Source organism: Mesoplodon mirus, assembly GCF_964341445.2.
Source record: "Mesoplodon mirus genome assembly, contig: HAP1_SCAFFOLD_262, whole genome shotgun sequence".
Taxonomy (NCBI): domain Eukaryota; kingdom Metazoa; phylum Chordata; class Mammalia; order Artiodactyla; family Ziphiidae; genus Mesoplodon; species Mesoplodon mirus.
The window spans coordinates 103,959-117,818 of NW_028295278.1; positions in this window are offsets into that span (position 1 = coordinate 103,959).

A 13,860-nucleotide genomic window follows, 5' to 3' on the forward strand; every position below is an offset into this window, starting at 1 on the left:
GGTTCTTTGAGAAGTTAAACAAAATTGATAAACCATTATCCAGACTCATCAAGAAAAAGAGGGAGAGGACTCAAATCAATAAAATTAGAAAGGAAAAAGAAGTTACAACAGACACCGCAGAAATACAAAGCATCCTCAGAGACAACTACAAGCAACACTATGCCAATAAAATGGACAACCTGGAAGACATGAACAAATTCTTAGAAAGTTATAACCTTTCAAGTCTGAACCAGGAAGAAATAGAAAATATGAACAGACCAATCACAAGTAATGAAATTGAAACTGTGATTAAAAATCTTCCAACAAACAGAAGTCCAGGACCAGAAGGCTTCACAGGTGAATGCTATCAAACATTTAGAGACGAGCTAACACCCATCTTTCTCAAACTCTTCCAAAAAATTGCAGAGGAAGGAACACTCCCAAACTCATTCTCTGAGGCCACCATCACCCTGATACCAAAACCAGACAAAGATACTACAAAAAAAGAAAATTACAGACCAATATCACTGATGAATATAGATGCAAAAATCCTCAACGAAATACTAGCAAACAGAATCCAGCAACACATGAAAAGGATCATACACCATGATCAAGTGGGATTTATCCCAAAGAGGCAAGGATTCTTCAATATATGCAAATCAATCAATGTGATACACCATATTAACAAATTGAAAAAGAAAAACCATATGATCATCTCAATGGATGCAGAAAAAGCTTTTGACAAAATTCAACTCTGATTTATGATAAAAACTCTCGAGAAAGTGGGCATAGAGGGAACCTACTTCACCATAGTAAAGGCCATATATGACAAAGCCACAGCAAACATCATTCTCAATGGTGAAAAACTGAAAGCATTTCCTCTAAGATCAGGAACAAGACAAGGATGTCCACTCTCATTACCATTCTTCAACATAGTTTTGGAAGTCCTAGCCACAGCAATCAGTGAAGAAAAAGCAATAAAAGGTATCCAAATTGAAAAAGAAGAAGTAAAACTGTCACTGTTTGCAGATGACAGGATACTCTACAGAGAGAATCCTAAAGATGCCACCAGAAATCTGCTAGAGCTAATCAATGAACTTGGTCAAGTTTCAGGACACAAAATGAATGCACAGAAATCTCTTGCATTCCTATACACTAATGATGAAAAATCTGAAAGAGAAATTAAGGAAACACTCTCAGGTACCACTGCAACCAAAAAATACAATAGCTAGGAATAAACCTACCTAGGGAGACAAAGACCTGTATGCAGAAAACTGTAAGACACTGATGAAAGCAATTAAAGATGCTAGCAACAGATGGAGAGATATACCATGTTCTTGGATTGGAAGAATCAATATTGTGAAAATGACTCTACTACCCAAAGCAATCTACAGATTCAATGCAATCCCTATCAAATTACCAATGGCATTTTTTAGAGAACTAGAACAGAAAAGCTTAAAATTTGTGTGGAGACACAAAAGACCCCGAATAGCCAAAGCAGTCTTGAGGGAAAAAAACGGAGCTGGAGGAATCAGACTCCCTAACTTCAGCCTATACTACAAAGCCACAGTAATCAAGACAATATGGTACTGGCACAAAAACAGAAATATAGGTCAATGGAACAGAATAGAAAGCCCAGAGATAAACCCACACACCTATGGTCAACTAATCTATGACAAAGGAGTCAAGGATATACAGTGGAGAAAAGACAGTCTCTTCAATAAGTGGTGCTGCGAAAACTGGACAGCTACATGTAAAAGAATGAAATTAGAACACTCCCTAACGCCATTCACAAAAATAAACTCAAAACGGATTAGAGACCTAAATGTAAGACCAGACACTCTAAAATTCTTAGAGGAAAACATAGGAAGAACACTCTTTGACATAAATCACAGCAAGATATTTTTTGATCCACTTCCTAGAGTAATGGAAATAAATACAAAAATAAACAAATGGGACCTAATGAAACTTCAAAGCTTTTGCACAGCAAAGGAAACCATAAACAGGATGAAAAGACAACCCTCAGACTGGGGGAAAATATTTGCAAAGGAAGCAACTGACAAATGATTAATATCCAAAATATATAAAGAGCTCATGCAGCTCAATATTAAAAAAACAAACAACCCAATCCAAAAATGGGCAGAAGACCTAAATAGACGTTTCTCCAAAGAAGATATACCGCTGGCCAAGAAGCACATGAAAAGCTGCTCAACATCATTAATTATTAGAGAAATGCAAATCAAAACTGCAATGAGGTATCACCTCACACCAGTTAGAATGGGCATCATCAGAAAATCTACAAACAACAAATGCTGGAGACGGTGTGGAGAAAAGGGGACCGTCTTGCACTGTTGGTGGGAATGTAAATTGATACAGCCACTATGGAGAACAGTATGGAGGTTCCTTAAAAAACTAAAAATAGAATTACCATAGGACCCAGCAATCCCACTACTGGGCATATACCCAGAGAAAACCATAATTCAAAAAGCCACATGCACCCCAATGTTCATTGCAGTACTATTTACAATAGCCAGATCATGGAAGCAACCTAAATGCCCATCGACAGACGAATGGTTAAAGAGGAAGTGGTACATATATACAATGGAATATTACTCAGCCATAAAAAGGAACAAAATTGGGTCATTTGTAGAGACGTGGATGCATCTAGAGACTGCCATACAGAGTGAAGTAAGTCAGAAAGAGAAGAACAAATATCCTATATTAACGCATATATGTGGAACCTAGAAAAATGGTAAAGATGAACCAGTTTGCAGAGCAGAAATGGAGACACACATGTAGAGAACAAACGTATGGACACCAAGGGGGGAAAGCGGCAGGGGGTGGTGGTGGTGGTATGATGAACTGAGAGATTGGGATTTACATGTATACACTGATGTGTATAAAATGGGTGACTAATAAGAAAAATATAAATAAATAAATAAACATTTTTAAAAAAGAGAGAGCAAAAAAAAAACGTAGTCAGTGCTTGGGGGCCCTTGTTCTCTTGTTCTCTGTTTACTGTCTTTCCCTCTGTAACCGATTCTAGGTACACAGTTTCAATCCTAGAAATGGTGCTCTAGAAAGGACACAGATTGTGTATGGTGAACCTAGGAGATTCTAGCAGGAAACTGTAAGCTCCATGAAGGCAAAGGTTGGGCCCAGTAACCTTCTAGAACTCTGTTAGGACCGTGTCTGTTTGTTTGTTCTTTATTCATCCATCCATCCATCCGTCCATTAATCCAAAGAAATATTTTGGGGGGCCTATCCCATGCCATGCCCTCTTCCAGGCTCTGAGAATTCAGCAGAGAACAAGACAGACATGATCCTTCCCCCTGTTATGCTCTAGTGAGGGAGACAGAAAAAACAAGTCAACAAATACATGCTCTAATATGTAAATGAACTAATGACTCTCCTTCAAACCTGGTTTTGAAAAAACAATGAAAGTAACAGGTCCTGTAGGAATTATTAGTGCAAACAGCTACCTTGACAGGTAGCTGACACATTAATGAGCATCTTTTTCTTGAACTGAACCCAATTTTGCTGAAATATTCCTTTCAGTTATTCTCCCATTTCAGAGCTTTCCTGAGAAAATGACATGTCTTTTTCAGGTACATGGATGAGGCTGAATTATTCCCACATACCTTTTTTATTTTTGGCCATACCACGCGGCTTGCAGGATCTTAGTTCCCTGACCAGGGATCAAACCCAGGCCTCCAGCAGTGGAAGCACAGAGTCCTAACCACTGGACTGCCAGAGAATTCCCCACATACCTTTTTTTAAATAATTGAAATATATTTGACATAGAATATTATATAATTTCCACATATCTTTGAATATCAGCCGGTCCCAATTTGAGTTTTATTTAAAGTGGCTGCCGATATCTGGGGGAAAAATGTTTTTTTACAAAGAAATTATCTAGAAATAATTACACTGATGCATCATGCTCTTGCCTCCCCTACCCCTGGAGCTTCACTTATAACTGAAGAAGAATATTTTATAGCAAGGCATATATGAACCAGAGGCTCCATCGGTTTGAACTCAAATCGAGTTTCATCCACTGACATTTTAGTTTCTTAACTATTCTACTGCCTGCAGAGCATTCCACCAGAAGTATAAGCCACATGGCAGGTTGATTTATGGTTCTGATTACTTTATGTGTTTTCCCTGGTCCCCGAAGGTGTGTGCATAATGATTTGCTCTCAGAGATCTTCGACCTGCTACAGTATCACTAGAAAATTCTTACCTCCATGTGCTCTTATACGCCTGTGCTAATTAGAAGCCAAATTATCATCCTGAAACAATCACTCCTCCTAGCACTCTTAACTTTCTTATGATTCAGTGCCCATTTTATTACACAGCTTAACAGACATTAAACATCTTGGAATTTATGCCATTACAAACAATATGGATATTTACTTTGATAGTAAAAGTATCAAAGAGGTTTGAAGACTCTTTGGAGTTCTCCAGCAATCCGAAATCCTAAAACTCTGACACTCAGATTGAAATATTTTCAATCTGTCAAAACCACTGGAGTCTTAGAGGGGAACGTATGTTTTCCCTTCTGGAAGTTTGTCTCTGTGTGTTCTATCTCTGGTATCATGCAAATAAAAGCATTAAGCTGAGAAGAGCTTACAAACACTTTCAGTGTTCCAAGGACCTTTTATGGAAAAGTTGTATTTCCCCCCAACAGAGAAAAGTAAGATGTGAAAGAATTTTTTCACTCAAAGTTTCCAAAGCACAAACATGCAAAAGTATAGCCTTGGGGAGAGTGGGGGTCAGAGTGGCCTGTGTCCCCGCAACTTCTAGCATAGACCCCCCCCAATAATGTCTCAGGTGCCCCAGGGAAAAAGTAAGTGTAACTGCCCCAAATGTCCTAGACTCTGAACCATGATGGTGCATGAAACGAGTCAGAAAACTTGTGAGACCTTGACGGTTCTGTTAATTCTACCAGAGTAATAATGACAAGATTTCCAAGGACACAAACCAAGACCAAAGGCTGTGAGCGCCATCTGGTGGCCATATCAGCACGCCCGAACTCCATTACCTGGGCATGCCTACCACCTCCCCCCAATCTTTTTTTTTTTTTTTTAGCATGATGCCCGCAACCTGGTCTGATGGTAAACAGGGAAATTCCTGTATTTCTTCTTTTGGAGGGATTATTTTTATTTAAGACACTAAGTCTCTATTTACTCTTATAACAGTTATTTTTAATTTAATGCACGTTTTTAAGTTTAAAAAGGGAGCTGCTTCTACGAAAAATGCTAAGAAATTATAGTGGGGCTAGCCAAGAGACATGGGAAAAATGGTGAAAGTGGTATATGAATGACTGAAGTTTAGGAACTCTCTTCGGGTGGGGTTGCCAGATAAAGTAAGGACACCCAGTTAAATTTGAATTTTAGAATTTCGTTTTAGCGTGTGTCCCAAATATTGCATGGGACACATTTGCACTAAAATATTATTCGTTATCTGAAATCCTATTTTAAGTGAACATCCTTTTTTCCTCCCCTAAATCTGGCAAACTTACCTTAGGAGAACAAAGAAATTGCACCCAGGACTTCCCTGGTGGGACAGTGGTTAGGAATCCGCCTGCCAGTGCAGGGGACACGGGATGGAGCCCTGGTCTGGGAAGATCCCACATGCCGTGGAGCATGTAAGCCGGTGCGCCACAGCTACTGAGCCCTCGTGCCACAACTACTGAAGCCCGTGTGCTTAGAGCCCAGGCTCTGCAACAAGAGAAGGCGCCACAATAAGCCTATGCACCGCAACAAAGACCCAACGCAGCCAAAAATAAATAAATAAATAAATAAAATTTATTTTTTAAAAAAGAAAAGAAATTGCATCCTTCTCCTTGTCACTTCCGTTTTGATCTATCAAAACAAGCTAGTGGGGCTTCCCTGGTGGTGCAGTGGTTGACAGTCCGCCTGCCGATGCAGGGGACACAGGTTCGTGCCCCGGTTCGGGAAGATCCCACATGCCGCAGAGTGGCTGGGCCCGTGGGCCATGGCCACTGAGCCTGCGCATCCGGAGCCTGTGCTCCACAATGGGAGAGGCCACAACAGTGAGAAGCCCGCGTACAGCGAAAAAAAAAAAAAAAAAAAAAAAAACAAGCTAGCTCTTGTCCTGTCTACGGATTGCTTGACATTTATGCCCCAATAAACGTGTCCCTGTGGGAGTACTGAGGCCTGACATCTGAAAAATCACAGGGCAAAGGCCCACAGTGCACCTTGAGGTGGGAATGTCCGGGCCACTCAGAACAAGCAGTCTGGCCACATCAGACCGAGAGGGAGGGGGTTCTGGGCCCAGCTCTCTTTCCCGGCCTCTCGGGTACCTGCTCTGTGGAGGCTGAGGCCTGGCAGCTACTTTCGGGCCCTTACCAACGTTGCATTTGATGGAGAGCCTTCCGCACCCCACGTGTAGACCTAGACCCCTGGAGGGGGGCCCGCCCTTGAGGGGGCTCTGAGCCATGGACTTAGAGGGTGCTCACAGCAGCCATAGATAGAGCTGGCCTGTGGTGCTCCCACCCACGATTCCTGTATTTCCTTTATTTTTTTATTATTATTATTTTTTTGTGGTACACATGCCTCTCACTGTTGTGGCCTCTCCCATTGCGGAGCACAGGCTCCGGATGCGCAGGCTCGGCGGCCATGGCCCACAGACCCAGCCGCACCGCGGCATGTGGGATCTTCCCGGACTGGGTCACGAACCCGCGTCCCCTGCATCGGCAGGCGGACTGTCACCCACCTCGTCACCAGGGAAGCCCCTGTATTTCCTCTTAATAACAACCACACTGGCGTTTAAGTGAGCCTGGCAAGGCTTACAAATGCACACATAAAGATTACCAACTACCTTCCCCAGAGACGGACGAGGGAAGTTGAAGCTAAAACACACCGTGAGGGCTTCCCTGGTGGCGCAGTGGTTGAGAGTCCACCTGCCGATGCAGGGGACACGGATTCGTGCCCCGGTCCGGAAAGATACCACATGCTGCGGAGTGGCTGGGCCCCTGAGCCATGGTCGCTGAGCCTGCGCGACCGGAGCCTGTGCTCCACAATGGGAGAGGCCACAACAGTGAGAGGCCCGCGTACCGCAAAAAAAAACCAAAATAAACCCAAAACAAAAGAAAAAAAACACCCCGTGGGTAGTCAGAGGAGAGGACCGTCATAGCTCTTCCCCCTGTGCCGTGTGCCAGGCTTGATCTGAGCACTTGTACACATGCTTACTTATTAAAATACTTCTAACAATCCTATCAGGTTGGGACTACCATCACCCCGCGTGCAGACTGAACAAAAGGAAACAGAATATGGTGTCCTCCTTGTGTTCACAAAGCCCGTTAACTGGCAGAGACAGGACTTGAAGGCCACAGTCCGGCTCCCGAGTCCATGCCATGCTTTACAGCCTCCAACTTCTCACGTTCATTCCTAGAGCCACCTGGGAAGGAGGAACCAGGCAACTAAAGACTGGGTTTGAATCAGACTCCACGTCTGACCAGCCACGTGATCCCGAGCAGGGGGCCTCGCCTCTCTGAGTCTCAACCTGGCTCCCTTGCAAAATGCGCACATTAATGGGAACGTCAGCCTTCAGCAACACTGTGACGAGTATCAGTGTAGCATGTGTGAACGGGCTTTGTAAACTCTGGAGTGTTCTGTGAGGTATAAACTACCCTCTATTCTCATTAGAGGGAATTCATTTCATAACCTGCTCCCGGCTCTTGAACTTTGCTGTGCATCCAGTCAGTGCTGGATGATCTGAAACCAACAGCTGGTCTATTTATGGCTGAAAACCCACAGGTCATAGGAAGACAGCAGCACTGGAGCCCCTGGGTGGCCACAAAGATAAGGTTCGTGTCTTGAGGACCGATGACATGGTGGTCACTGAAGGAACAGGCCCCTCCTGCCCCTTCCACTAGTGACAACTGAAAACCTTGGTTTCCCCAACACCCCGATCCAAGATCAGCCCGACTCTTTGCCCAACGTTGGAGAAGTACCGGCGTGTCCTGCAGGCCTGGCTGGCCCCCTCTGACTGTGTGTTGCCTCCTTCCACAGATCAGTGCCCTACAACAAGGCTACAACCAGGTGCTGAGCCAGACCCTGGATATCACCTCCCTGAAGCACAAGGCCGAGAACTTAAGAAGGGACGCCGCCATCACGTCAGGTGAGGCCCTTCTGCATTCAGGCCCCAGAGCTTCTGCCCTCCCGCTGCAGACATCACCAGTCAACCAGCGCACCTGTGCCCGTGACATGGGTGCAGCCTCAGGGATCACCCGTGTCGGTGCATTAGAGTTCTCCCTCAGTGTAGGTTTCTTGCCACCCAGTTCCGAGGGCAGGGCCTGGTAAATATTTGAGAGAATGGTATCTCTTGGCTACAAGGTCTCCTGAGCACTGGCCCCACCAGGGAGAACACAGGTCGCCTTGTGGCTTGGGTGGTTCCACAAAGCAGCCTGAGTGCAAACTAGAGCATGGACAAAATGGGGTCACTCCTTTAAGGCACCCATAGTCTCACCCATTTCAGCCGAGTGCACTTGGGCCCAAAGGAAACCATTTTCTAATTTGATCAGAGGTGGTTCCCTGATAAAGGGCTTGGGTTGGGAGAGGGGCAGCCAACGCACAGCTGTGACTGAGCTTTGATTCCCTGGATTCCTTCATTGCTTCCACATGTTTCTTGAGCTCCTTCTAGGTGTCAGGCCCCGTTCCAGGCTCCGGGGAGGGAGAGCCAAGCAAGACAGTCAGATTCCTGTACTCACAGATTTGGGAGGGGGTGAGAGACAATAAAAGTAAACGGATGAATAAACAAGCCCACTTCAGAGAGCAGTGGTGCTATGGAGAAAATAAACTGTGTGTCGTGGTGGCCAGCGCTTCAAGGGGGGAGGCCAAGGGGGACCAGCTTAGTGGGTGTGCAACCATGGAACTCAGGTGGGACTTGAACCCGTGGGCTGGGACTCGAACCCACTCAGAACCCACTATCTTTTAATCGAGATCACGCATCTGGTCTCGGGACTTAATAAAGCTCAGGTTCTTTATGTCTCATGCAGAAAGAATTCAGTGAGAGACAAAGTAAGAAGTGGATTTCTTTAGAGAGAAACACACTCCACAGACAGAGTGTGGGCCATCTCAGAAGGCTAGAGGCCCCCAAATATGGGGCGGTTAGTTTTTATGGGCTGGGTAATTTTATAGGCTAATGAGTGGGAGGATTGGGACAACTCTAATATTTTGGGGAAGGGGCGGGGATTTCGAGGCATTGGGCCACCACCCACTTTTTTTTTTTTTTTTTTTTCTGTACGCGGGCCTCTCACTGTTGTGGCCTCTCCCGTTGCGGAGCACAGGCTCTGGACGCGCAGGCTCAGTGGCCATGGCTCACGGGCCCATCCGCTCCACGGCATGTGGGATCTTCCCGGACCGGGGCACGAACCCATGTCCCCCGCATCGGCAGGCAGACTCTCAACCACCGCGCCACCAGGGAAGCCCCACCACCCACTTTTTGACCTTTATGGTCAGCCTCGGAACAGTCCTGGTGCTGGTGCGTGTGTCATTTCGCTCATGTATTACAATGAGCCTGTAATGGGGCTCCAGTTCCCCCTGGAATTCGAATCTTACGCCCCCTTGGACCTAGCCGATTCTAACCAGTTTATGCTGTATCCTCCACGGCTATGTCCTTCTTTTAGAGAGGACCTGTTTCAGGTGGGCAAGGACAAGCCAAGGGCAAGCGAGGCTGCATGGAGTGAACAGGGGATTGTGGGGCTGGGCAGGGTCGGGGGGTCTGGGTTTTTATTCCAAGGGTGTTGGGAATCCAGTGGAGTTTTTTAAGCCGAAACTGGCATGCCTAGAGACCTGAAGAGGATGGGACCACTCACAGACGAGGGGAGGGAGAGAAGCAGGTGACAGGGAGGAGGCAGTGAGCCTCGGAGGGGCACATCACTCTGAAGGCAGCCAGCGCGTAGCAGGAAACATGCCCACAGCTGTAGAAGCCAGGCATAGCACTGAGTCGCACGTGAATCCCCATCTCTGTATGAATCTGTGCTTTTCTTCTGCCTCACTCTGCAACTTAATCACACCCAGCCCCACCCCCTGCTGCCCCCAGGTCTCTGCTTATTCTCCTCCCTCACTTGGGATGTCCTCAGATATTTTCTGAGCACCTCCCCCAGGCTAGGTGCTGTTCTGGGCACCAGGAATGGAAGGATGAACTCGCTGGTCCTCACCTTCCTCCCGTATGTCGGCCAGTGAAACCTCATCCAAGCACAAAGCCTGTCTCAGATCCCACCTTCTCCGATCAGGGAGTCGGACAGACCTGGGTTGGGATAATGCTTGAGATGGGCTGGACCCACTCAAAGTGTGGCAAGCCCCAGAGGGATTTCCAAGTAACTGAACTGTGTCCTGGAGGCAAAGCTCATTTTTAAAATGAAATTCTGGAGCATTTTGTGCTTTATTTCATAGACATTCTTGATTGAAACCTACCACTAAAACTGGGCCTGATGTTCTTTTAAGAAAAGAACCGTATGAGGTAACCCAATACCACTGCATTTATGCACCCTTCTTCCCACTTTTATTCAAAATGATACTACAATGCAAGAGGGAAGAGATATGGGGAGTATATATATGCATAACTGATTCACTTGGTTATAAAGCAGAAACTAACACACCATTGTAAAGCAATTATACTCCAATAAAGATGTTTAAAAAAAATGATACTACAGTAATGGAGTAGTTATCTATTGCTGCATAACAAGTTACCCCAAAATGTAATGGATAAATCCCCAACTAATATTTATGATCTCACCCAGTATCTGTAGTTCAGGAATTTGAGAGGGGGGTGACTTAGTTCTCATGAGTTGCAGTCAAGATGTCGGCTGGGGCATAAGTCATGTCATCTAAAGCCTCGGGGGGAGCTGGAGGATCCCCCTTCAGAATGGCTGCTCATATGGCTATTGGCTGGAGGCCTTAGTCCCTGAGCACACATGCTTCTCTCTAGGGCTGCTTGAGTTTCCCCAACATAGCAGTTGGCTTCCCCCAGAGTGAGTAATTCGAGAGAGAGCAAAGAGGAGGCCACAGTGTGTTTTATGACCCAGCCTGAGAGGAAACAGTCCGTCATTTCCACAGTATCATATTGGTTACCCATGGCAGCCCTATTCAGGTTGGGAGGGGCTACACAAGGCATGAATTCTAGGTGGTAGGGATCATTGGGGCCATTTTGGAAGCTGGCTGCCGAGAAAAATCATAGGCGCCCTGTAACAAACATAATTTAGCCACTTTGTGTTCTTGGGACATATCGCATCATTTGACCCTTACAATAACTCTGTGTGGGACAGACAGTGGGAGGTGAAATAGCTTGTCCAAGACCACCAAGCTAATAAGTGGTAGAGAGGGGTCCAAACTCAGAGGACTGTGAAACCAACCACCCCATCAATAGTGTCCAGCAGTGCCCTCTGCCACACGCCCGTCTCCTGGCCTCTGGAGAAGAAGTCCTAGACCTTCCCTGTGCTGGGACTTTGTTCCCCAGGTCCATGGTTTGGCCTCTCCTCCCAGGTTTGGCTGGCCTGTGCCCACAAGGGGCCCCCAAAGGCTTCTCCTCTCGCTGGTGCTGACTGCCCCTCATTCTCACTGAAGCCTCAAACCCTGTTCTGTGGACTTTGCTCTCATTCCCATTCCTGCTCTGTGACCCTTGCAAAAAGCCTCCCCAGTCCTAGGAGGGCACCGGTGGTGGCCCGGGCTTGGAAAGTCTTGTCCAAACGTTGGCTGACAGCCATGGTGTTGCCAATAATCCTTCCTGCCTCTTTCACCTCCATGAGTCTTTTGTTTTGGTTTGGTTTGGTTCTTTTACAGAGATGGTGTCATCTTTGCAAAGAGACGTGTTAGTAAAGGATGGTCAAGTTCAACAACTACAACAGGAGGTGAATCAACTGAAAAGTGAGAACAAAGAAAAGGATCACCAGCTCGAAGCCCTCAGCTCCAGAGTGAGTGTCGGGTCATCAGCAAATTGTAGCTGCGAAAAGCACAGTGGAGTCACATGACACACAGTGGTGAGATGAGGCCAGTGCCCAAGGACACAGGGAGGGTAGCTGCTGGGCAGGTGGCCAACTTCTCTGAAGCCTTTCAAAGGACAGTGTGTATGTGGCTCAGAAGAAGCATAATATATTTTCACATCCAGCAAACATTTTCTAACCCCTATTATAAATGAGTTTGTTTAATCCCAGCAACAAACCCACCTATGAGCATATAATGCCAGTACAAAGTTTAATATTAAACAGAATACGATCTCCCTGTGAGCACGGATGACCACACGGCTGCATCGTGGTCCCAGCACCACTGGATCTCATAACTGTCTTCAAAGCAGAACGTCTGAAGATCCAGATGCAAACACGCAGACGCTCATTTCTTCCTTAGACTTTAGTGTGTGGAATGTCTCTATGGAAGATGAACGTGGTAGGCAAGCAAAGAGCTTTTCACATGTAACTTTGACTCTTTGCAAATCTTGCCTTCAATGCTAACTTTAGAATCCTGCCTCTATAGGATAAGATTTCTCAGTATTTGCATGATGTACCTGTTTCTGTGAGTCAAGGTAAAACCTCAAAGCTTTCATCTCAGGTGGCAACTCAGAGATTCCCAGAGGCTACCCGATAGCTAGGTCTGCATGGGGCTGGGGTGAGAACAGATCTTGAGGTTCCAAGGAAAAGGCACAATAAGTAATACCTGGTACGTAGTACCATACCCAGTTTGGAGCTGGTGAAAGGCACTGCACGAGCTTTGGGATCAGACAGACCAGGGTCCCATCCCAGAGCTTTCTTTTATTGTAACTTATTTGGCCTCCATTTCCCCATCTGTGAAATGGGGATGACAAAATCGTTTTCTGAGAAGTGGGAGGCTGGTTTTAGTTGTGCTCTTCTGCCTCTGCCCGAGGTCGGCTGCCTGGCCAAGCCCTCTGCATTCGTTTCTCCAAAGCAGAGTGTCTTCCCAGGCATGTGCTATAGCTGTTTAATGTGGTGTGTGTGTGTGTGTGTGTGTGTGTGTGTGTGTGTGTGTTGGGGACGGGAAGGGGATGCAGAGCTGGTGCTAAGTAGAAGGAATCTGCAAAGACAGCACCTGCTTGGCTCTTCTACCTCCTGAAGTGCATTTGGATGATTTATGTCCCCGTTTCCCCTTCCTCGTTGACCTCAGAATGAGGTCCCTTCTCCTCTAGACTGTGCTGGCCAATAGCACAAGGGCTCGTCACCACCAAGGGTACTGCTCTTGTGAACATTTGATATGCCTTTTTTTTTAATGACATACATCATGTGTGTTAATTTTAGAAAAATAAGTAGATGACATTGAGAAGAAAAAATAAAAAGAGAGGAGAGGAAATGCTACCTTGAGAAATCAGTGTTAATATTTTCATGTATGTTCTTCCAGTCTTATTTCTATATATTGCCTAGAAATCAATCAATCAATCATTTTATAGTTAATTTATACTATGCACATTTTTTAAATTTTTAAATACTTACTATTTTCCCGTGCTAATAAATCAACGCTCTTATCATTCGTCTTAAAAGCTACATACTTTCTCCTGGATGTACCCAGTGTTATAAAGTGGTCTGCTGTTCTAAACAACACTTGGGTTGTTTCCTCTTTTTTTTTTTCTTCCACTGTTACTGACAATTCTGTGAAGAGCATCCTTGAAACTACAGATTTACTTATTTCTCCAGTCATTGTCCTTAAGGTACATTCCTAAAGTGGGAATTGCTGGGTCAAAAGAAGGCACATCCATCCTTATGCCCTTAATGCCTGTTGCCAAGCCGCCCTCGGGCAAGACAGCTCCGTTTACCCCTCCACACCAGTCGGGGCAGTTGTGTCTTTGAGATGCAACCTGCACAAAAGCCCTAAGATGGACCCGAGCTCACTGGCCCGGCCCCCTCCACCC